The following is a 22,945-nucleotide window of genomic DNA, read 5'->3' on the forward strand; positions in this document are numbered from 1 at the left end:
CGCTCTTGGGGCTAAAGGGATCAAGGGATATTGGGAGGAAGGGGGATCGGGATATTGAATTTGATGATCAGCCAATTTGATGAATGGCAGAGCAGGTTCGGAGGACTGAATGGCCTACTCCTGCTTCTAGTTTCTATGTTTCTATGGTCAATGGCCTCAACGTACCCCCAAAATTATAAAAAAAAGTAAAGTTTATTTGATAGTCATATTTCAACTTACATTAACACTGCAATGACATTACTGTGAAAATCCCCTAGTCACCACACTCCGGCACCTGTTGGGGTACACTAAGGTAGAATTCAGCATGGCCAATGCACCTAACCAGCACGACTTTTGGAGGAAACCCACACAGGGAGAATGTGCAGACTCCGCACAGACAGTGACCCAAGCCAAGAATCGAGCCCAGGTGGCTGTGAGGCAGCAGTACTAACCACTGTGCCACCATGCCGGCCTAAAAGCACCCGTACCTTTGGTGACCTGGGGTTGTGGGGTGATCCCCCCTTATGTCAAACCACGTGAACTGGCACCGTATAAAAGAAAAATCCGTAAGACCTGGATTTATAAATCACCTTTCACAACCGTAGGATGCCCGATTTCACATTAATGAACAATCTTTTTGATGTGGATTAATTGTTGTAATGTGGGGAATATGTCAGCCAATTTGTGCATTGCAATCTCCCTTAAAACTAACGTGAAGACGACCATGGCAATTGTCTGTTGGGTGGAGGGGTAAATTTTGGCCAGGGTGGGCACCAGGGAGAACTCCCCTGCTTTTCTTTGGAACAGTTGCCACGGGATCTTTCCCTTCCCCTGAGAGGGCAGATGTAAATTCATTCAAAAGATGGCACCTCTGGCAGTGCAGCATTCTCCCGGTACTGCACTGGAGTGCCAGCCTGGATGCTGCGCGCAAGTCTCTGGAGTGGGTCATTGGATCCACAATCTTCTGAATCAGTGAGGGTGCTACCGGCTGAACATATAGCCAGCGCCATTCTCTACGTATCACAGACTTGTGAATGAACACAATGGCTCATGGCTTGTTTTTTTTGCGAATGCACCATGCGACTCAAGCTACAACAATGGCAAGCTTGTACTTCGGACAACATTAATTCTGTGTTATTTCATTGATGGGTCTTATTTAGAATGCAGCTGAAGTGCACCCGGAATGATGGAATCGGTGTGTGTGACTGTAGCTACATTCCTGATGGGTGATTTTTGGAATGTTTTTGGTAAAAATGATAAGCTTGAATCAGAAACCATTTTTGCTCCTCAATTACGTTGTCAAGACCATTCAGATCAATGATTTCATGTTGACTCCAACAGGAACTGCACACATTGATGCAACCATCACATTGCTGCAACCATCACCTTGCAAGGGGAGGCAATGGCCTAGTGGTATTATCGCTAGACTGTTAAATCCAAAAACTCAGCCAATGGGGACCCATGTTCGAATCCTACCATGGCAGATGGTGGAATTTAAATTCAATTTAAAAAAAATCTGGAATTAAGAATCTACTGGTGACCGTTGTCGATTGTTGGAAAAACCCATCTGGTTCACTAATGTCCTTCAGGAAAGGAAATCTGCTGTTTATACCTGGTCTGTCCTACATGTGACGCCGGAGCCACAGCAATGTGGCTGTCTCTCAACTGCCCTCCAAGGGCAACTATAGATGGGCAATAAATGCTGGCCAGCCAGCGACATCCATGTCCCACGAATGAATAAAAAATCCCTGATCCCACTGCATATGCAGCAACTCCATAAATTGACTCAGTGCGTAATCTCTGCCCTGCTTAATAACTTAGACAGTAAATTAACTCCTGCCCTGCTGAATAAACAGAATCTTCTCACAATGATAATATTTCACTGATAGATACTTTATATTTCTCAATATTTAGGTTTGAGGGATAGAGTTTGGCAAGAATTTTCACTTGGTTATGTGTGGATGTATGTTATGTGTGTGGGTGTGTCTGTATGCATGATATGTGAAGGTCTGTGTGTACATGTGATGGTGTGTGTGTATAATGTGTGTCTATAGTGTGTGTTTGTGTATGTGCTTGGGGGTTTATATGTGGTCTGCGTAGGTCTGTGTGTATGTCTGTGTGTATGATGTGTGTGTTTATGTGTATGATGTTTGTGTTTGTGTGTCATGGGTTTATATGTGACTGATGCGTGATGTGTGTCTGTGTGCGATTTGTGTCTGTGTGATGTACATGGGGGTGTGTGTAGTCTGTATGTATGTCTGTGTGTGTGTCTGTGATGTGCATTGGTGTGCTGTGTGTCCATGTGTGATGTGTGGTGTGTGATGTCTGTGTGATGTGTGGTGTGTGATACGTGTCTGTGTGTGTGCTGTGTGTCTGTATGTGGTGTGTGATGTGTGTCGGTGTGATGTGCGTCTGTGTGTGGTGTGTGCATGTGTGTCTGTGTGTGGTGCGTGTGATGTGTGTCTGTGTGTGGTGTATGTGTGTCCGTATATGGTGTGTGTCTGTGTGTGATGTGTGTCTGTGTGGTGTGTGCGTGTGTGTCTGTGTGTGATGTGTGGTGCATGTGATGTGTGTCTGTATATGGTGTGTGGCATGTGGTGTATGTGTGTGTGTGTGTGATGTGTGTCTGTATGTGGTGTGTGTCTGTCTGTGTGTGTGTGTCTGTATGTGGTGTGTGTCTGTATGTGATGTGTGTCTGATTGTGGTGTGTGTGTGTGTGCCTGTGTGTGTGCCTGTGTGTGTCTGTGTGTGAGTGTGTGTGTGCCTGTGTGAGTGTGTGTGTGAGTGTGCGAGTGTGTGAGTGTGTGTGTGCGAGTGTGCAAGTGTGTGTGTGTGTGTCTGTGTGAGTGTGTGTGTGTCTGTCTGTGTGTTGTCTCCTTGCATTGCAAAGGAACAGAAGCCCTTGATGACCCCTTACTGTTTATGAACTCTGTAATCTGATTACATAATATTGTCTGTGTGATAACAAAGTTCTGTTTCGTAATAAAACAGTCGCTGTCTTGCTTTACCTCTGCAGAGCTGAAATATCTGAATTTTATTGCCTTGTGTCCAGTGTATCTGTCATTGCCTGCTTAATATACTCACCAAGGCAAATAGAAATCATTGAATATGGCTGCATAATCAGAATAGATGGTCCATTGAAATTTAACAAAAATAAATGAATCTACTCCTTTCCTGTCCAGAAGGTACTCACTGTTGCTGGGATACACAGGAACCCTTCCCAAACTGGCCTAGTTTTTTGTGCATGCTTGGAAATAAAATGGCAGACTATCTAATTCAGCAGATCATCTTAGACCCCAACCCTGGCCTCTCCCGTTGTCTATGCAGTTACCTTTCTAACATACATAACTGAATCACAATTAGATCATTCCTTCCCCAATTCTTATCCCAATGCCAGTTATAAGCACCCCGTAATAGCAATTAATTGGCATCTTCCAACTAATATTTGGATTCCATATTCCACTTGTCTCATCCAAAAATGGCCCTTCTGACATTGTGGTATTCCCTCAGTAGTGCACTGGAGTGTCAACCTTTACTTCTGTGCTCAAACCCTGGAGTGGGATGTAAACCTTGAGATTCAGAGGCGAAGGTGTGACCAACTAATCCATTTGAAAAAACAACTGCCTTCTGGTGGAGCCTGGGGAAGGAGCATGAGCGCTGTTTCAACTCCAGATATTTGCATTTGCCCACAACAATCCTGCTACTGTGTCTGACCTGGGAGACATAAAGACCATATCTGGAGACTGTACAGTATTGGTCTCCTGAGTTAAGGAAGGATGTAAATACATTGGAAGTAGTTTAGAGAAGGTTTACCAGACTAATACTTGGAATGGGCGGGTTGTCTTATGAGGAAAGGGTGGACAGACTGGGCTTGTATCTGCTGGAGTGTAGAAGAGTTAATAGGTGACTTGACTGAAACATGTAAGATCCTGAAGGGTCTTGACAGGGATGTCGGAATTCTACCACCTCACCCGCCACAGAATTGGAGCGGGCGAGGGGCGGACAACGGAAAGTCCATTGACCTCAGGTGGGAATTTCCAGTCTCACTTGAGCTAGGCCATAAAATCCCGCCCGGTGGATGTGGAAAGGATGTTTCCCCTTGTGGGAGTAGAACTAGGGGGCAGATTTTCCTGCTCCCCTGCCATGGGAATCGTAGCGGACGTCGGGTGGACCATGGAAAGGTCCGTTGACCTTGGGCAGGATTTTCCGGTTTCCGGGCAAGCGTCTCTGCCTCCACCTTTCAGGATGTGGAGATGCCGTTAATGATGGTGTTTGCTACCAAATTGACCTGTTGGACTTTAACCTGGTGTTGTTAAAACTCTTACTGTGTCCACCTTTCAGGCCATGCGTTCCAGACTCCCACTACCCTCTGGGTGAAAGAGTTTGTCCTCACATCCCCTCTCAGCCTCTTGCCCCTTCCCTTAAATCTCTGGCCCCTAATTATTGACCCCTCCACCAAGGGGGTAAGGTTCCTTCATAGGATCCCTACAGTACAGAAGGAGGCTATTCAGCCCATCGAGTCTGTATCGATCACAATCCCACCCAGGCCCTATTCCTGTAAACACACATTTATCCTGTTAATACCCCTGATAATAAGGGTCAATTTGCCATGGCCAATCAACCTAACCCGCACATCTTTGGAGTATGGGAGGAAATCGGAGGACCCGGAGGAAACCCACGCAGACACGGGGAGCAAGTCCTAACTCCACGCAGGCAGTGACCCGAGGCCGGAATTGAACCTGGGTCCCTGGTGCAGTGAGGCAGCAGTGCTAACCATTGTGCCAAAGTGCCGCCCCCTTCCTGTCTATTCTATCTATAGTAAGAAGTTTAACAACACCAGGTTAAAGTCCAATATTCTATCTATGCCCAGTCTCGCTTCCTGAACCAGTCAGTGCTTTGAGTTCCCGTGTCCAGCCCCAATTTGAAATCTAATCCTCCTGCGAGCAGCTGAAGGTGGGTTGTGACTTGTGCTAAATGTTGAAAGAGCACTTGCTCGAAATCAGTACGCAAGGAGTTAATCAGCAACAGCCACAAGGTCTAATCTCGGTAATAATTGGCTCACTGAAGCTGAGCGTGTTCAGAATGGCAGGTAGAGGGGTGTGTGGAAGAGCGGTTGGCTTGTAGCCCCATCCTGTGTGTGCAGCCCACATGTGAGAGGGGATTTAAAAAGAGGGAAAAAAAAAGTCAGCGCTGCAGAGTTTGACAAGTGACTGTCGATGAAAGGTAGGTCGTGTTAGAATTCACTGAGCGCAGGAGAATGTGAGGCTGCAGGTTAGGTCTATGAAGCTTCCACTCCTTTATCACATGCGCCTATTATACCGTGTGTAACTGGAGAGTCGAGCAGCTAACACAGAGCGCAGAATTGTAGACTAACAGCCTCGGTTAACTTTTGCTTGAAGCAGTTTTACGCTTGATTAGGAATTACATGAATTTTTGGAAGTTTTAACCAGGGGAAATGATGGGTAGTTTTTTGAACATGTGATTTTGATTTGATTTATTATTTGTCACATGTATTGGGACACAGTGAAAATATTGTTTCTTGCGTGCTTTAAACAGACAAAGCATACTGTTCATAGAATACACAGGGGAGAAGGAAAGGAGAGGGTCCAGAATGTAGTGTTACAGTCATAGCTAGGGTGGAGAGAAAGATCAAGTTAGTATGAGATAAGTCCATTCAAAAGTCAGATGGCAGCAGGAAGGAAGCTGTTCTTGAGTCGGCTGGCACGTGAGCTCAGATTCTTGTATCTTATTAGTGACGGAAGAAGGTGGAAGAGAGACCAAAAGAGAAACTGCTGGAAAATCTCGGCAGGTCTGGCAGCATCTGTCAGGAGAGAAAAGAGCTGACGTTTCGAGTCCAGACGACCCTTTGTCGAAGCTAAAAGGCATAGAAAGTGGGAGATATTTATACTAAGCTGGAAGAGAGTATGTCCAGGGTGTGTGGGGTCCTTGATTATGCTGGCTGCTTTTCCGAGGCAGCGGGAATTGTAGACAGAGTCAGTGGATGGAAGGCTGGTTTACTGGGCTTCGTTCACGACCCTTTGTAGTTTCCTGTGATGCGCCCGGCACACTTTAATCTGGAATCCGTGCTGTTTGAGAGGCCCACTGAATACAAATACAGTCTGATTGAAGTGAGTGACAATGTAAAGGATTTCTGGCAGGATTTATGCCCGAATCTGCGATATTTAAAAACACTACCCGTGACCAAGGTTGGAGGTAGCCCTGTGTGAATTGTCTCTCGGTGGCTCTGGGTTGGGACATGTGAACACATAGGGAATGCTGTTCGGGGAGTAGGGGCACATAGCGGGTGAACGGATCACCCCTTCATTTTTGGGACATGAATAAAAGCCAGATGGGACAGAAATGTCTCTCCTGTGCCAATTATTTGCACTATAAATCATATAGAGTCATAGAGTCACTACAGTATAAAAGGAGGCCACTTGGCCCAACGAGTCTGTGCTGACCACAATCCTACCCTGGCCCTATTCCCGTAACCCCACACATTTACCCTGCTAATCCCCCTGACACTAAGGAGCAATTTTAGCATGGCCAATCAACCTCACCCGCACATCTTTGGACTGTGGGAGGAAACCGGAGGAAACCCACACAGACACGGGGAGAATGTGCAAACTCCACACAGACAGCAATCCGAGGCTGGAATCGAACCCGGGTCCATGGCGTTGTAAGGTGGCAGTGCTGACCATTGTGCTGCCGTGCCGCCCATTAAATGTGTCTGGCCAAAAGTGAATGGAAGCTGTGAGCAGTTGTCCCTGGATTGGCTGGGAAAGCATTGGCTGCTGGATGAATTAGTCCTGGTGCAGTAAAGCTTTGATCTTCTGGAGCAGAGCAGTGTAAAGGGAGCATTTTTTGAATATGTAACGGCACGCTAACAAGGCGTTGACTAGGTGTTGAAAGCTGGAAAGTATTTACTTGGCATCACTGATGTCTGTCACCCTTTGAGCAGAACAAAACAAATCAATCTGCTCCTTGATGCACTGACCTCAAAAAATGGGCAACTTCCTTCTTGTACGTTAAAGCAAACTTAACTGGCTGACTCAGTGTCACCGTAATTAAGAGTCTCCGTGGACATTAATAGATTGCGAGTTACAAAGAATGCCTGTTATTTTTTTTCTGACTGAACAACGTGAGCCGCTTAGTTGAAGTTCCTTTGTTTCTTACTGCTAGTGCACGACTGCATTTATATAGCACCTTTCACATCCACCGGACAACTCAAAGCATGTTGCAGCCAGTGAAATATTTTTTAAAGTGCGATGTGGGCTGCCAGTTTGTGCACAGTCAGCTTCTGCACACAGCAACGTGATAATCATAGAACCCCCACAGTGCAGAAGGAGGCCGTTTGGCCCATTGCGTCTGTACTGACTCGCCGAAAGAGCGTCCTCCCTAGGCCCACCCCCACCTCATAACCCTGCACATTTCACGTTTCCATGTGTTGTGTTGACTTCAAGTTAAAGCACTGTTAGACCAGTAACTCAATGGAAACCTTACATGTCGCCACCAAGGCAACATACTATATACGCCCCCAGACCTTGAAAACATCTGCGTAGAGTTTTGGAATGCATTTTTATTTGTTGTTGAGAAACTTGGGTGGAAAGCTACAGTACAAACCAGCCAGGCCTGAGAAAGATAAACAAGATTAGATCAGTTTTAGGTTGTGAGGTGTCAGCTGTGGCTCAGTTGGTAGAACTCTTGCCTCTCGTTAGAACAGTTTGAGTTCAAGTCTCATTGTAGTTTAAGTTTATAATCTAGGCTGACACCTCTTAGAATCTTAGAATCTTAGAAACCCTACAGTACAGAAAGAGGCCATTCGGCCCACCGAGTCTGCACCGACCACAATCCCACCCTGGCCCTACCCCCATATCCCTACATATTTACCCACTAATCCCTCAAACCTATGCATCTCAGGACACTAAGGGGCAATTTTAGCATGGCCAATCAACCTAACCCGCACATCTTTGGACTGTGGGAGGAAACCGGAGCACCCGGAGGAAACCCAAGCAGACACGAGGAGAATGTGCAAACTCCACACAGACAGTGACCCGGGAATCGAACCCAGGTCCCTGGAGCTGTGAAGCAGCAGTGCTAACCACTGTGCTACCGTGCCGCCCTTCAGTGCTTTACCAAGAAATGCTGCACTGTCAGAGATGCTGTCTTTCGAATCAAACTTTTAGTTGAAGCCCCTTCACTCCTTTCAAATACTGTTTGTGTAAAAGATTCCACGGCGCTATTTCATAGAATCTGTACAGTACAGAAGGAGGCCTTTTGGCCCATCGAGCCTGCAATGAGCCTGTAACCTGCATATTTACACTGCTAATCCCCCTGACACTAAAGGACAATTCAGCATGGCCAATCCATCTAACCCGCACTGCAGCACGGTGGTTAGTATTGCTTCCTCACAGAGCCTGGAAGCCGGGTTCAATTCTGGCCTTGTGTGTGTCTGTCTGTGTGTGTGTCTGTCTGTCTGTCTGTTCTATCTGTGTGAAGTTTACACGTTCTACCTGTGTCTGCGTGGATTTCCTCCGGATGTTCCGGTTTCCTCTCTCAGTCCAAAGGTGTGCGGGTTAGGTGGATTGGCCATGCTAAATTGCCCCATAGTGTCAGGAGATTAGAAGGGTAAATATGTGGGGTTACGGGGATAGGGTCTGGGTGGTACAGTGGTCGGTGCAGACTCGATAGGCCGAATGGCCTCCTTCTGCACTTTAGAGATTCTATGAGCTTTGGAGTGTGGGAGGAAACCGGAGCACCCGGAGGAAACCCACACAGACACGGGGAGAACGTGCAAACTCCACATTGACAATTACCCGAGGCTGGAATTGAACCTGGGTCCCTGGTGCTGTGAGGCAGCAGCACTAACCACTGTGCCGTGATCTTTGAAGAATAGCACTTGCGTCTTGGCCAATGTTTATACCGAAAGCAACAACTTAAAAAAAAATTGAAAAATGCTGGAAAAATCCAACTGGTCTGGCAGCATCTGTTGAGAGGGAAAATAGAGTCTTGATGACTCTTTATCAGAGTTAAAGAGAGGGAGGAATATGATGGCTGATGGAACTCATGGGAGACCCCAGCTTGTGGCTGTGATGGCGAAGGCTCATTCAGGAAGGCAGCAGGCACATCGAGAGACGTTTTTGCAAACATACTGAGGTGAAACCTCCAAACAGCCCATCAACCCAACCATCTAAGCACCACCTGCCCCGTAGTGTCTGTAGATTGGGCATTGGAGTCATCCACCACCTCAGAACCCACCGAACCGGGTGGAAGCCAATTCTCCTCGATACCGAGGGTTCAACCTAAGAGAAGACTTGGATTTCAGTCCAGCAGAACTTTGGTGTGTAAATTTCCCACATCCACTTATCAGGTGAGGAAAAGAAACTCATCCGGTCGGTTTTGACATGTTACACTTAACCTGAACAGAACCTTTGAGTGGACCGACATCAGGGTCAACTGCAGGTGCCCGTATGGAAACATAGAAACATAGAAGATAGGAGCAGGAGGAGGCCATTTGGCCCTTCGAACCTGCTCCACCATTCATTCCGATCATGGCTGATTGTCCAACTAAATAGCCTGATCCTGCTTTCTCCCCATAATCTTTGATCCCATTCACCCCAAGTGCTATATCCAGCCGCCTCTTGAATACATTCCTGTGGTAATGAATTCCACAGGCTCACCACTCTTTGGGTGAAGAAATGTCTCCTCACCTCCATCCTAATGGTCTACCCCGAATCCTCAGACTGTGACCCTTGGTTCTGGACTCCCCCACCATTGGGAACATCCTTCCTGGATCTAAGCTGTCCAGTCCTGTTCGAATTTTATAAGTTCTGATGGCAGCTGAGTCAAGTGATGAAGTAACAGTGATGCACGAGAACCTGAAACCTTTCCGTGTTGGCTAAAAAAACCTCCTACAGAATAAGAATACAAACCCATGATTCAGGACAGAGCCAGTAATACGGAGCAGTCTCCCAGATCATTGTTTTGAGGTCATAACTGTTACCGGAATCTGCCAGCTTCATAAACTTGCCACATCATGATGTGAGGAAGGAGAGTGATTGGCCCCAGTGGGCAAACAGTACAATGTGTGCCACAGTACAACTCAAGTGTGACTTGATTTGTATGTGTGAAATTCATTAGTCAGAAAGTGCAGAAAGAACCATCTTGAAAGAATGGAAAATATGCTTTTTATTTACAGAAATTCACACTGAGCTGCATGTGAGGCAGACAGGAGTGGATTGTTTCCTTTTGGTCAAGGGAGTGTAACAGCACAGTGGCACAGTGGTTAGCACTGCTGCCTCACAGCACGCCAGGGACCCAGGTTCGATTCCCAGCCTCGGGTCACTGTCTGTGCAGAGTCTGCACGTTCTCCCCTGTGTCTGCGTGGGTTTCCTCCGGGTGCTCCAGTTTCCTCCCACACTCCAAAGATGTGCAGGTTGGGTGGATTGGCCATGTTAAAATGCCCCTTAGTGTCCCAAGATGTGTAGGCTAGGGGGATTAGCTGGGTATATACATGGAGTTAAGGGGATAGAGCCTGGATGGGATGCTCTTTTGGAGAGTTGGCGTAGACTCGATGGGCTGATTGGCCTCCTTCCTCACTGAAGGGATACCATGAACAGGTCTTTGCCATATGCTGTGCATTTGAAGTACACAAATAGGTGTGTAGGTGGATTGGCCATGCAAAATTGCTCCTTAATGTCAGGGAGATTAGCAGAGTAAATAGTTGGGGCTAAAGGGATCGGGCCTGGGTGGGATTGTGGTCGGTGCAGGCTTGATAGGCCAAATAGCCTCCTTTTGCACTGTAGGGATTCTATGATTCTATGAAATGCATTGGTTGCACATAGATGGTTGGCTGAGTTTACTGGTTTAATTTATCCTCTAAATCCACATATACCCACACTTTTTGAGGTCTTTGCGCACCATACCAATAGTGGAGCGGGGACCATCCCGAGGTCCGGGCCAGAAGCTCCGGGTTCAAGTACCACTCCAGGACGTAACGGCCACAGAAGGTGTGTTCATAATGCGGCCGAACAGGTTGATTATCAGCCTGTAAATCCTTTCAATGCACCTGATGACAGATGGTAAGAGTGGGAGAGTTTCCTGGTCAGCCATACTGCAGCAGGCAGCGGCAAACCACTGCCATACTTTGCCAAGTGTAATCACGGATCAGGTCCATGGTCACCAAAGCCCTCTTAGGACATGGTAACAGGAGGAGGGGGAGGAGGGGAATATCCCGTTGGGCTGGATTATTTTATGGAATGCTTGAATGGCTAATGGTGATTCAAAACATAGCTCTTCTGAAAATTAAGCTGAGTTGTCGTGCGTAGCTGAATTAAGGGGCAATTATTGAAATATTTAGCTGTTGTAATAATTAATGGAGTTGATGAGTCAATGAATTTTCATTCATTCCATTGTTGCAAACGGAATTAATTGAAATACCGAGTCATCATTTAAATTACACCGTCGATCGAAAGTGTCTGACCGGGTGTAATCTTGTCACATTCTGGTTTCACTGTGGGAGCTTATGTCTAATAGTTTTAAAATTAAGTTAAGTTTATTTATTAGGCTTACATTAACACTGCAATGAAGTTACTGTGAAAATCCCCTAGCCGCCACACTCTGGCGCCTGTTTGGGTACACTGAGGGAGAATTTAGCACGGCCAATGTACCTAACCAGCACTTCTTTCAGACTGTGGGAGGAAACTGGAGCACCTGGAGGAAACCCACGCAGACACGGGGAGAACGTGCAGACTCCGCACAGACAGTGACCCAAGCCAAGAATTGAACCTGGATCCTTGGCGCTGTGAGGCAGCAGTGCTAACCACTGTGCCACCCCTATATGTTTTAAATGTTACGGCCGTATGCACTTCCCATCAACAAGATCCTGCTTCCGGTTGCCATGTTTTTGTCACACTCTTGTATCAACTTTTCCTGTAATGAATTTCCACATGCCGCTTTGTTATGGGGAAGCAGTGGCGTGGTGGTGTTGTCGCTGGATTAATAATCTGGAGACCCAGGGCAATGCGCTGGGGACTCGGGTTCGAATCCCACCGTGGCCGATGGTGAAATGTGAATTCAGTAAAATAAATCTGGATTTAAAGGTCTACTGATGACCATGAAGCCATTGTCGGAAAAACCCATCTGGTTCATTCATGTCCTTTAGGGAAGGAAATCTGCCGACCTTACCCGGCCTGGCCTATATGTGACTCTGGAGCCACAGCATCCTGGTTGACTCTTAACTGCCCTCTGAAATGGCCCAGCAAGCCACTCATTTCAGGGGGTAATTAGGTACGGGCAATAAATGCTGTCCCAGCCAGCGACGCCCACATCCCAAGAATAAAGCTATGTAAACTGGTCACGGTGTCATTGCACTTTCTGCCTGTGGTGGCGCTGCCGTGCCGCAGCTTTGTAGTTCCCACGCACTGCAGAGCAACTTCGACAATGTGTGCGCGCAATATCGTCAAGGGAATGAACTTATGTTTATTGCAGACTTCCTTTCAGTTGCTACATAACACTCCCAGTGTTACAAAACGGCCAACGCACTGACTCATGAGCAGAATTGTGTTACTCTCTTGTTAGTTCCATATATTTTACGTGCATATCTTTGTCTACATTGATTGTCTTGCCAACACTGGAGAAAATGTAGGAGTGACATTCGCAAATCCATTTAAGCATCCAAGTTAGAATGTAACCAATGATAACATTGGATCTGTTGTGCTGTGACCAGTGGTGACATGCTGTAAGGGTCAGCTGACCCAGCATATTATGTAACCAATGACAAAATGATGCGGTGGTCAGCTGACCCGCTGACTCAGTATGAATAAAGAAGCTGCTGGGGTTTGAGAGCTGGGGAATGGCCTGTGGTGAAGCTGCAAGTGTTGGAGTAATGATGTCTTGTTATTAAACCTTTTTTTCTTTGATTTATAAATTGGAGTAAGTCTTGTTTTTTTAGTCGCCTGTAACTGAAGAGTACCTTCTGGTGGATCAACAATCTGGGGTGTTTATTCTGAAGATTGAGATGTATTACAATCTTAGAAATATCCAGTACAGAAGAGGGCCTTTGGTCCAATGTTCTTGTGCTGGGTTTTTGAAAGAGCTATCCATTCCCCCAGATCTCTTCCCATTTATCTGGCAGATTTTCCCTTCAGCTATATATCCAGTTTTTCTTGTTTTAGGCAGCGTCTTCCAGATCATACCAACTCATTGCGGAAAATAATTTTGCAGCATCTTCCCTCTGTCTCTTTTGCCAAACACCTTAGAGCGACGTCCTCTGATTCCTGACTCCCTGGATTATATTTTTTATTCATTCAAGGGATGTGGGCTTCGCTGGCTAGGCCAGTATTCATTGCCCATCCCTAAAAAATACTAGATCTGTTAGTGGAAACAGTTTCTCCTTCTTTACTCTGTAATAACCCTCTTTTAAATCACCCCTTAACTTCCTTTATGGAACCCTACAGTGCAGAAGGAGGCCATTTGGCCACAATCCCACCCAGGCCCTATCCCCATAACCCCATGCATTTACTCTAGCTAAGCCCCCTGACACTAAGGGGCAATTTAGCATGGCCAATCCACCTAACCCACACATCTTTGGACTGTGGGAGCACCCGGAGGAAACCCACCCAGACACGGGGAGAATGTGCTAACTCCACACAGACAGTGACCTAAGCCGGGAATTGAACCCGGGGCCCTGGTGCTGTGAGGCAGCAGTGCTAACCACTGTGCTGCTTTACTCTTGGAGAAAAAAAAAATCAAGCTTCCTTAATCTCTCCACTTAAAAAGGCCTGCATTTTTCTAGCACCTTCCGTGACCACCTGTTGTGGCCCAAGTGCTTTACAGCCAATGATGTCCTTCTGAAATGTAGTCAATGTAGGAAACGCAATAACCAATTTGCACACTGGTATTTTTATAAATATGCTAATTAGCAGGTAATTCTTTTGTTTGCAATTTTAACTGAGTGATAACTGTTGGGCAGGACACCAAGAATTACTCAACTGCTTCTGTTTGAAGTTTTGCCCTGTCATCTTTTCTGACAGCCCAAGAAAGCAGATGAAGCCTTGCCTCATCTGAAAATCAATGGGGCAGGTTTCACCGTTCCGTCCGCCATGCGAATCGGAGCGGGTGAGGGGCGGACCATGGAAAGGTCCATTGACCTCGGGTGGTATGGTTTTGGGATGAGCGTGGCCATAAAATCCCGCCTAACACCTCAGACAGTGCAGCAATTCCTCAATATTGCACTGGGACCAGCTGAGAATTTTATGCTCAAAGTGTCTGGTGTGGGACATGAACCCACAGCCGTGACTCACCTGAAGAAGGAGTGGCACTCCGAAAGCTTGTGCTACCAAATAAACCTGTTGGTCTTTAGCCTGGTGTTGTGAGACTTCTTACTACCCCCTTGGAACCACAGAATTGTAAAGCACGGAAGGAGGCCATCTGGCCCACCTTACTGTGCTGGCTCTGTGAAAGGGTTGTCCAATTCTGTCCCTTGCTTCAACTTGCACAACTCTCCAAACTAGACCTCTACAAGTACAGACCCAAGTCCTTTCAGAACGTCCAATGGCTTCTGGTTCCACCAGCCTTTGAGTGAGATCCAGAGGTCCATATTGTTTGAATAAAACCGATTGTTTGATACTCAGGGCCTGATTTTAACTCATTGACAACCCAGTCACTGAGACATAGTCAAAGTTGAGTCCTTGACTGTTGCATTTTTTGATGTGAATGGAAGGCTATGACAGGCTTTGCCTGAGGAACCAAGGCCCAGTCACAGGGAAAGTTCCTTTGTGGTTTAGATTGAAGTTCTTTGTTACTGATGATGGGGGTTTGACTTGCTATGGGTGCTGTTTGTAAATTTTCAGTAGTAGGGGCTTGGGCAAAGACATCTTTCAGGACTGAGAATACTCATGGTGCAGTACTGATAATCATAAATTAATTATTAAAATTGAAATTGACTAATATTCGTGAACATGTTCTGAGAGTCACTCAGTTAAATATGTCAATGAGAAATGAATAATGAATGTCTTGATGGTAGTGATAATTTTTTATGTGTAATGTATGTGAGGCATTGATTGAACGCCATGTTCTGTATTTATATGTTGGGACTACCTGATAAAGCACTGCTGCCCTCTCCCAGTTTGCCATTTTCTGTTAAGTTCATGAGGCAGGATAGGAGTGGATAGAATTATGGTTTCACTTCTGATGTTTGTCAGTGTAAAGATGCACTTTCACAGACTTCATTAATGAACACGAAAGGTGTTTATTAATAAGAATTGTACAGCAGCCTCATGGCTGTAGCCAGCTCCCAAAATGATCTCTGCCTAACAGCCTCTCTCAACATGGGGTGATTCCACACTCTGTGTCCTGATTGGTCACACTGGCCATGTGACACTTACTCTGCTGTGTTGCCCTTAAAGGGACAATCATCGCAGTAAGATAAGAACTGAAAAACATAAGGACGGAACTTTCCTGTGCCCCCTGCAGTGGGTTTAATGGGATGGGGAGGGGGGGGGGGGGTAGGGGGACATTATGACGGGAGCCCCTTTTTTTTAGTTTCCTGGATCGTTTTCGTTTATTAGTTGTAAAAATATTGGAAATGGAAGAAAAATCATCGAAGCCTCGCATGACGGAGCCTTGCAAACCTTTGACCGTGACCATCTAGAAGGACAAGGGCAGTAGATACATGGGGACACCACCACCTCCAAGTTCCCCTCCAAATTACTCACCATCCTGTCTTGGAACTCATTCGTCATTTCTTCACTATCGCAGGGTGAAAATCCTGGAAATGCAACCCCCCCCCATCCCTAACAGCACTGTGGGTGTACCTACACCACATGGACTGCAGCGATTCAAGAATGCAGCTCACCACCACCTTCTCAAGGGGCAATTCAACATGGGAATAAATAAGATTAAAAATGAGAAGGCCAGTAAACTCCAACTGGGGGAACAACATGTCTCTTTGCTTCACAATTCACCATGAGCAGCCTGTGCACTGAGAGAATGGTAGCCATGGTGTGGTGATGCTGTTGTTGTGGTGATGCTGGAGTAAGCACAGTAAGAAGTCTCATAACACCAGGTTAAAGTCCAACAGGTTTATTTGGTAGCACGAGCTTTCGGAGTGTCGCTCCTTCAGGTGAGTCTCACCTGATGAAGGAGCAGCGCTCCGAAAGCTCGTGTTACCAAATAAACTTGTTGGACTTTAATCTGGTGTTGTGAGACTTCTTCCTGAGAGAATGGACACATCAGGTGAGCAGGTGACAGTCATTTCGTCGAAGTATCCCTGCAGTGCAGAAGGAGGTCATTCGGCCCATCGAGGTTGCACCAACATGCTGACAGAGTGTCTTGCCCAGGTCCTCTCCCACCCCCCTAGGTGTAACCCCACACATTTACCCTGACCAATCCACCTAACCCGCACCTCTTTGGACTGTGGGAGGAAACCGGAGCACCTGGAGGAAACCCAGAGAGACACGGGGAGAACGTGCAAAACCCCACACAGTCACCCAAGGCTGGAATTGAACCCGGGTCATTGGCGCTGTGAGGTAGCAGTGCTAAACCACTGTGCCACCGTGTGTAGGTCTTGTGATGAAACCGCCCTGGGCTAAGTCCCGACTAGAAGAGGTGACCCTATGTGGAGCCAGGTTACGAGGCGGAGCGCTGTGGTGGTGCACAGTCATTCGCACGTAGTTCACGTTGGAGGAGTTTGTGTCCCACATTGATGTGGGTTCATAGACAAAAGATGAAATGGAGTTTGAGAGATGGGGGTTGGGGATTGAGATGGAGGGGATGGAAATAATGCAATGTTTTGAACTTATCAGTACAGCAATCAATGTGTGTGCTAATCAGTGCTCTGGACATGAAAATATTTTTCTGAAGAGATGAAAGAAAATGTAAAACTACAAAGTGAAAATGTGTGGTATTTTAATTTGGTTAAAACATTTCTTGGTCTGGAACTCGGCCCAGTATATGAGGGTCAGTAATGGCAGAGGTTTCCTTGGCTTCCTCTGTTTCTATGGCTATGGTGACAGCCCGGTTTATCTATTGGGATTCAGGCCCCTAATTCTGTGCTAATATTATGTCGGCACTGAGACAGCAGCGAGGTGAGTGAAGAGGTGAGGTGATTAGAAGGTTAGTGTGGAGGTTTAGAGGGGTAAGGAATTGGAAAGTCATGAATGTCCAGTCTGAGGCCAGGGTCAACGTGAATAAGGGGGTTGTGCGATGAGAGCGACAATGGCCGAAACTCTACCACCTGGCCCGCCCGGACATGGGGCGAGGTTCCGGAACGGAAATCTCCGTTGGCCTCGGGCGGGATTTTATGATCTCATCGTGAGAGGCCATAAAATCCCACCCAATGAGTCTGAAAAACAAGGCTGGGATTTTTCGCCAAAGGCAAAATACCGTACGTACTGGAATCCGCAGTATTTTGCCTTTTCTCGCTCCAGTTTGTATCAGGCGGGTTAGGAGATGGGAGCAGGAAATCTTGCAAGAAGGCCAAAGTTGGCGTAAGTGCATGATGCAATTGTCCCTGCTCCCTGTTAGTGATGGGGCATGATGTTGGAAATATTATTTAAATATATTAACATATAGTTATCAGGTCTCTATGCCTGAATCATACCCCCTCCCCGCCCCATCAGAAAATCGATCCATGTCAGCCTGAGGGCAAACGGTGTGAATCACGTCTGCTCTCCCAAGGCGAGCACTCGATGAACAGACCTCCCAGGGAGCTCAGGTGAGTGCATCGCTCAAGGGGGAGAGGGTCACTGTCCCCAGGCACTGACTGGGCACTAACTCCTTGGCACTGACCAGCACTGACCCCTTGCACTGCCCCGGAACTGCCAGGACACTTTCCCTTAACAGTGGCCTGGCACTGCACTCTGGCACTGCTGGGGCACTGCCCCCTGATACTGGACTGGCACTGCCTCCTGCCACTACTCCCTGACACTGACCGGGCAGTGCTCCCTGGCACTGACCACCACTGACCACTTGCACTGCCCCTTGACTGGGTCTCGGACAGCGGGATTCTCCGGCTGCGCTCGCCCCAAGGTCGGAAAATCCCACCCGAGGTCACGCATGGTCCGTGTCCTGCCCGCTACGATTCCTGTGACAGGTGGGATGGGAAAGTTCCACCCTGAATGTGGAATTACCTCATAGTAAGAGAGGCTTCTAGGCAGAGGCGTTTTAGGAGCTGGCTACAGCCATGAGGCTGTTGTACAATCCTTATTAATAAATACCTTCTGAGTTCACGAATGAACTCGAGTGAAAGTACATCTTTTATCTCAAACAATGACGAGACAGAGTACAGGAATGAGATTGAGAATCTGGTGAATTGGTGCGGCAACAATAATCTCTCCCTCAATGTCAACAAAATGAAGGAGATTGTCATCGACTTCAGGGAACATCGTGAAGAATATGCCCCTGTCTACATCAATGGGAACGAAGTAGAAAGGGTCGAAAGCTTCAAGTTTTTCATCGATGACAATACATGGTAAATACATGGGGTTATGGGAATAGGGCCTGGGTGGGATTGTGGTCAGTGCAGACTCGATGGGCCAAATGGCCTCCTCCTGCACTGTAGGGATTCTATGGTTAAACTTGACCACTGGGTAACACAACCCCACTCCCCCAATATCTCTGCTATTCTTTTGGTTAATAAATGAAGTATCAGATACAAAAACAAGCCCACAATCTTTGTTCAGTTGATCTACGATTTATCAGCTGCTGGGTTCTTGTTCCCAACAGTGTTCTGAAAATCAGTCTTCAAATCCTGGACACTCCAGGGCAATCCTGGAGGGTTGGCAATGCCATGTGCCTGTGACTGACCGAATACAGGTGCCTTCTGGGAAAAAAAAACTGGACAATGGTTGAACCCAGTGAAGCTAGTTAAAGGGACAATCACCACACCGCCCCTGTAAGTCTTCTCTTCAAAAGTGGTCTTCAGCGCCGCTTTTCCGATCTGACATTTCTGGGAAAATCTCGCCCATCGTTTGGCGGGTAAGAGATGAGGAGTGTAAACTGTGGCACCATGACATGAGCACCTTGCCCTTGGGAGATTGGAGTTAAGAATGTTCTCGAGATTGGTGGAGAATGTTGTGTGTGTTGAACTGGACAAACGTGGTGTTGTGGTATTTTCCCCTCAGACAGAGGTTGTCAAAGGAATCTGCTCCGAAATGGCACTTGCAGGCTTGGATTGGAAATCCTCATAGCGCTTGTGATTGGTCACCGCACTACCGGAAGGACGTGGAGGCTTTGGAGGGAATACAGAAAAGGTTTATCAAGATGTTGCCTGGTATGGAGGGTATTAGTTATGAGGAGAGATTGAATAAACTGGGATTGTTCTCCCTGGAATGACGGAGGCTGAGGGGCAACCTGATAGAAGTTTATAAAATTATGAGGGGCATTGATGAGGTGAACAGTTGGAAACTTTTTCCAGGGCAGAAATGACAATTACAAGGGGGCACAAGTTCAAGGTAAGGGGGGAAAGGGTCAGTGGGGATGTGCGGGGGAAGTTTTTTATACAGAGGGTGGTGGGATCCTGGAGTGCACTGCCAAGTGAGGTGGTTGAAGCAGATATGTTAGCCACATTTAAGACTTATTTGGATAGATACATGAACAGATGGGGAATAGAGGGACAAAAGTGGATGGTCTAGATAGGATGACGCAGGCTTGGTGGGCCGAAGGGCCTATTCCTGTGCTGTACTGTTCTTTGTGCTTCATTCTTTGCAACCGGCAGACTTGACAACCTGAATTTGAACTAGAAAGTAGTCTGGAATGAGCCAGTGAGGGCTACGTCTGGAGGATTCAGTGCAGAGGATAGGAGAATCCTCTCTCTCTAGCAAGTTGAGACTGTGGAATTCACTCCCAGACTTGAAGCAGGAGCTATGTCAACACTCGAGATTAGATTGCGCGGTTGTGTAAAGAATGATGAATAGAGATTGGAGCAGAAGGTGATGATGATTATTTGCTCACGTGATGAGTGAGCACTAATACTGAGCTATTTCAACCTCTTTGTGTTTCTGTGAATTAGTAACTGCTATTCTGTATTGTCGTGCGATCAATTTCAAGTTAGTTTCACACATTTAGAAGAATCCATTTCATTAAGTCAGCTGTCTGATATGTGTGGAAACCCATCACATTCTCTCAAAGCAGCCAACCCCAATTGCCTGGTATTGATTTTGCACCCTCACTGACTAAAATCTAAAAGGCTTGGGGAGCAGTCATCATAGAGAAACATAGAAGATAGGAGGAGGCCATTTGGCCCTTCGAGCCTGCTCCGGCATTCATCACGATCATGGCTGATCATCCAACTCAATAGCCTAATCCTGCCTTCTCCCCATAACCTTTGATCCCATTCGCCCCAAGTGCTATATCCAGCCGCCTCTTGAATACATTCAATGTTTTGGCATCAACTACTTCCTGTGCTAATGAATTCCACAGGCTCACCACTCTTTGGGTGAAGAAATGTCTCCTCACCTCCGTCCTAAATGGTCGACCCCGAATCTTCCGACTGTGACCCCTGGTTCTGGACTCCCCCACCATCGGGAGCATCCTCCCTGCATCTACCCTGTCTAGTCCTGTTAGAATTTTATAAGTCTCTATCAGATCCCCCCCTCATTCGTCTGAACTCCAGCGAAAACAATCCTATCCTAGTCACTCTCTCCTCATACATCAGCCCCGCCAATCAGCCTGGTAAACCTTCACAAACACTAATGCTTGCGCAGAGAGGGAGAGAATGAAATTGTCTGCAGCTAAAAGGGTTGTGAGGTAGGTATGAGGCTAGGTTATATAGATCAGGCTTGTATTTCCTCTAGTCCAGAACAAGGGGTGATAATACTAAGGTTAGAACTAGGCCATTCAGGGGCAATATCAAGATGCATTTCTTCAAACCAACATTTGATCTGATTTATTATTGTCACATGTATTGGTCTACAGTGAAAAGTATTGTTTCTTCGCTATACAGACAAAGCATACTGTTCATAGGGGAGAAGGAAAGGAGAGCATGCAGAATATAGTGTCACAGTCATAGCTAGGGTGTAGAGAAAGATCAACTTAGTGCGAGGTAGGTCCATTCAAAAGTCTGATGGCAGCAGGGAAGAAGCTGTTCTTGAATCGGTTGGTATGTGATCTCAGACTTTTGTATCTTTTTCCTGATGGAAGAAGGTGGAAGAGAGAATGTCCGGGGTGTGTGAGATGCTTGATCATTCTGGCTGCTTTTCAGAGGCAGTGGGAAGTGTGGACAGAGTCAATGGATGGGAGGCTGGTTTGCGTGATGGACTGGGCTTCGTTCACAACCCTTTGTTGTTTTTTTGTGGTCTTGGTCGGTGCAGGAGCCATACCAAGCTGTGATACATCCAGAAAAGATGGTATAAGAGTAGTGCAAGTCCGGAACTCTCTCTTCCCCAAAAAGCTGTTGAGGCTGGGGGAAGCGGGGAGGGGGGTGTTTGGCTTTTGAACCGCAGCCATTACTAAGTGTCCTACCTGGCTTGCCATAGTCATGTGACCTCTGCCATGAGACATTGTTTGGGGACAGCCATGTTACATGGAGTTTAATAAAGCCATTGAAGCCAGAAAGACTGGCAACATACCATTCATTTTGGTAGGACTAATTTAAATGTGGATTACAGGGTCAAAGGTAGGGTTCTGAAGACTGTGGAGGAACAGAGAGATCTTGGGGTCTATATCCACAGATCTCTAAAGGTTGCCACTCAAGTGGATAGAGCCGTGAAGAAGGCCTATAGTGTGTTAGCGTTTATTAACAGGGGGTTTGAGTTTAAGAGCTGTGGGGTTATGCTGCAACTGCACAGGACCTTGGTGAGACCACATTTGGAATATTGTGTGCAGTACTGGTCACCTCACTATAAGAAGGATGTGGAAGCACTGGAAAGAGTGCAAAGGAGATTTACCAGGATGCTGCCTGGTTTGGAGGGTAGGTCTTATGAGGAAAGGTTGAGGGAGCTAGGGCTTTTCTCTTTAGAGCGGAGGAGGTTGAGAGGCGACTTAATAGAGGTTTATAAGATGATGAGGGGGATAGATAGAGTGGACGTTCAGAGACTATTTCCTCGGGTGGATGTAGCTGTTATTAGGGGGCATAGCTATCAGGTTCGTGGTGGAAGATATAGGAGGGATGTACGAGGTATGTTCTTTACTCAGAGAGTGGTTGGGGTGTGGAATGGACTGCCTGCTGTGATAGTTGAGTCGGACACTTTAGGAACTTTCAAGCGGTTATTGGATAGGCACATGGAGCACACTAGAATGATAGGGAGTGGGATAGCTTGATCTTGGTTTCGGAAAAGGTTCGGCACAACATCATGGGCTGAAGGGCCTGTACTGTGCTGTGTTCTATGTTCTATGTAAGACTGAACTCTATGAGCTCATAACATGTGTCACAAGCAACGCTGAGTTGAGTGTTGAAAAGCTGGAAGCTACTGAACGAGGAACACTGAAATGTTTCAATCAACTCAAAGCTGCCTCAGAACAAAACACAGACAAGCTTCAATCATTCATCTTAATTATCATGGGAGACTCCTTCAGAGTGGCTTTGATTAATTTGGATGGTTCAAAATATTTTACTGCAAAATCTTTTTTTTATTCATTCATGGGATGTTGACATCGCTGGGTAGACCAGCATTTATTGCCCATCCCTAGTTGCCCTTGATAAGGTGGTGGTGTGCTACCTTCTTGAACCACTACAACCCCTGAGGTGTAGATACTCCCACAGTGCCGTTAGGGAGGAAGTTCCAGCGTTTTGACCCAACGATAGTGAAGGAACAGCGATATATTTCCTAGTCAGGATGGTGGGTGGCTTGGAAGGGAACCTCCAGGTGCTGGTGTTCCAAGGTACCTGCTACTGTTGTCCTTCTGGATTGTAGTGGACATGGCTTTGGTAGGTGCTGCCTTAAGGAATGTTGTGAGTTGCTGCAGTGCATCTTGTAGATGATACACATGGCTGCCAGTGGTGGAGGGATTGAATGTATGTGGAATG

At 46.7% G+C, this 22,945-nt stretch overlaps 1 protein-coding gene across 5 annotated transcripts in view; it reads left to right on the top strand.

Moving 5' to 3' along the window:
• plekha6 (pleckstrin homology domain containing, family A member 6) overlaps window positions 1-22,945 on the top strand; it is a 368,857-nt gene that overhangs the window by 195,323 nt on the left and 150,589 nt on the right. Inside the window, exon 1 of one of the 5 annotated variants that reach the window (XM_078242063.1) lies at window positions 5,072-5,202. The exons of the other annotated variants lie outside the window; for them this stretch is intronic. The gene's annotated coding sequence lies outside the window, so the exon portion shown is untranslated. Of the gene's footprint in view, window positions 1-5,071; window positions 5,203-22,945 lie in introns of those variants that run through there. 5 annotated transcript variants of the gene reach the window in all.

This window comes from Mustelus asterias, chromosome 25 (assembly GCF_964213995.1).
Source record: "Mustelus asterias chromosome 25, sMusAst1.hap1.1, whole genome shotgun sequence".
In the NCBI taxonomy this organism is placed as follows: Eukaryota; Metazoa; Chordata; class Chondrichthyes; order Carcharhiniformes; family Triakidae; genus Mustelus; species Mustelus asterias.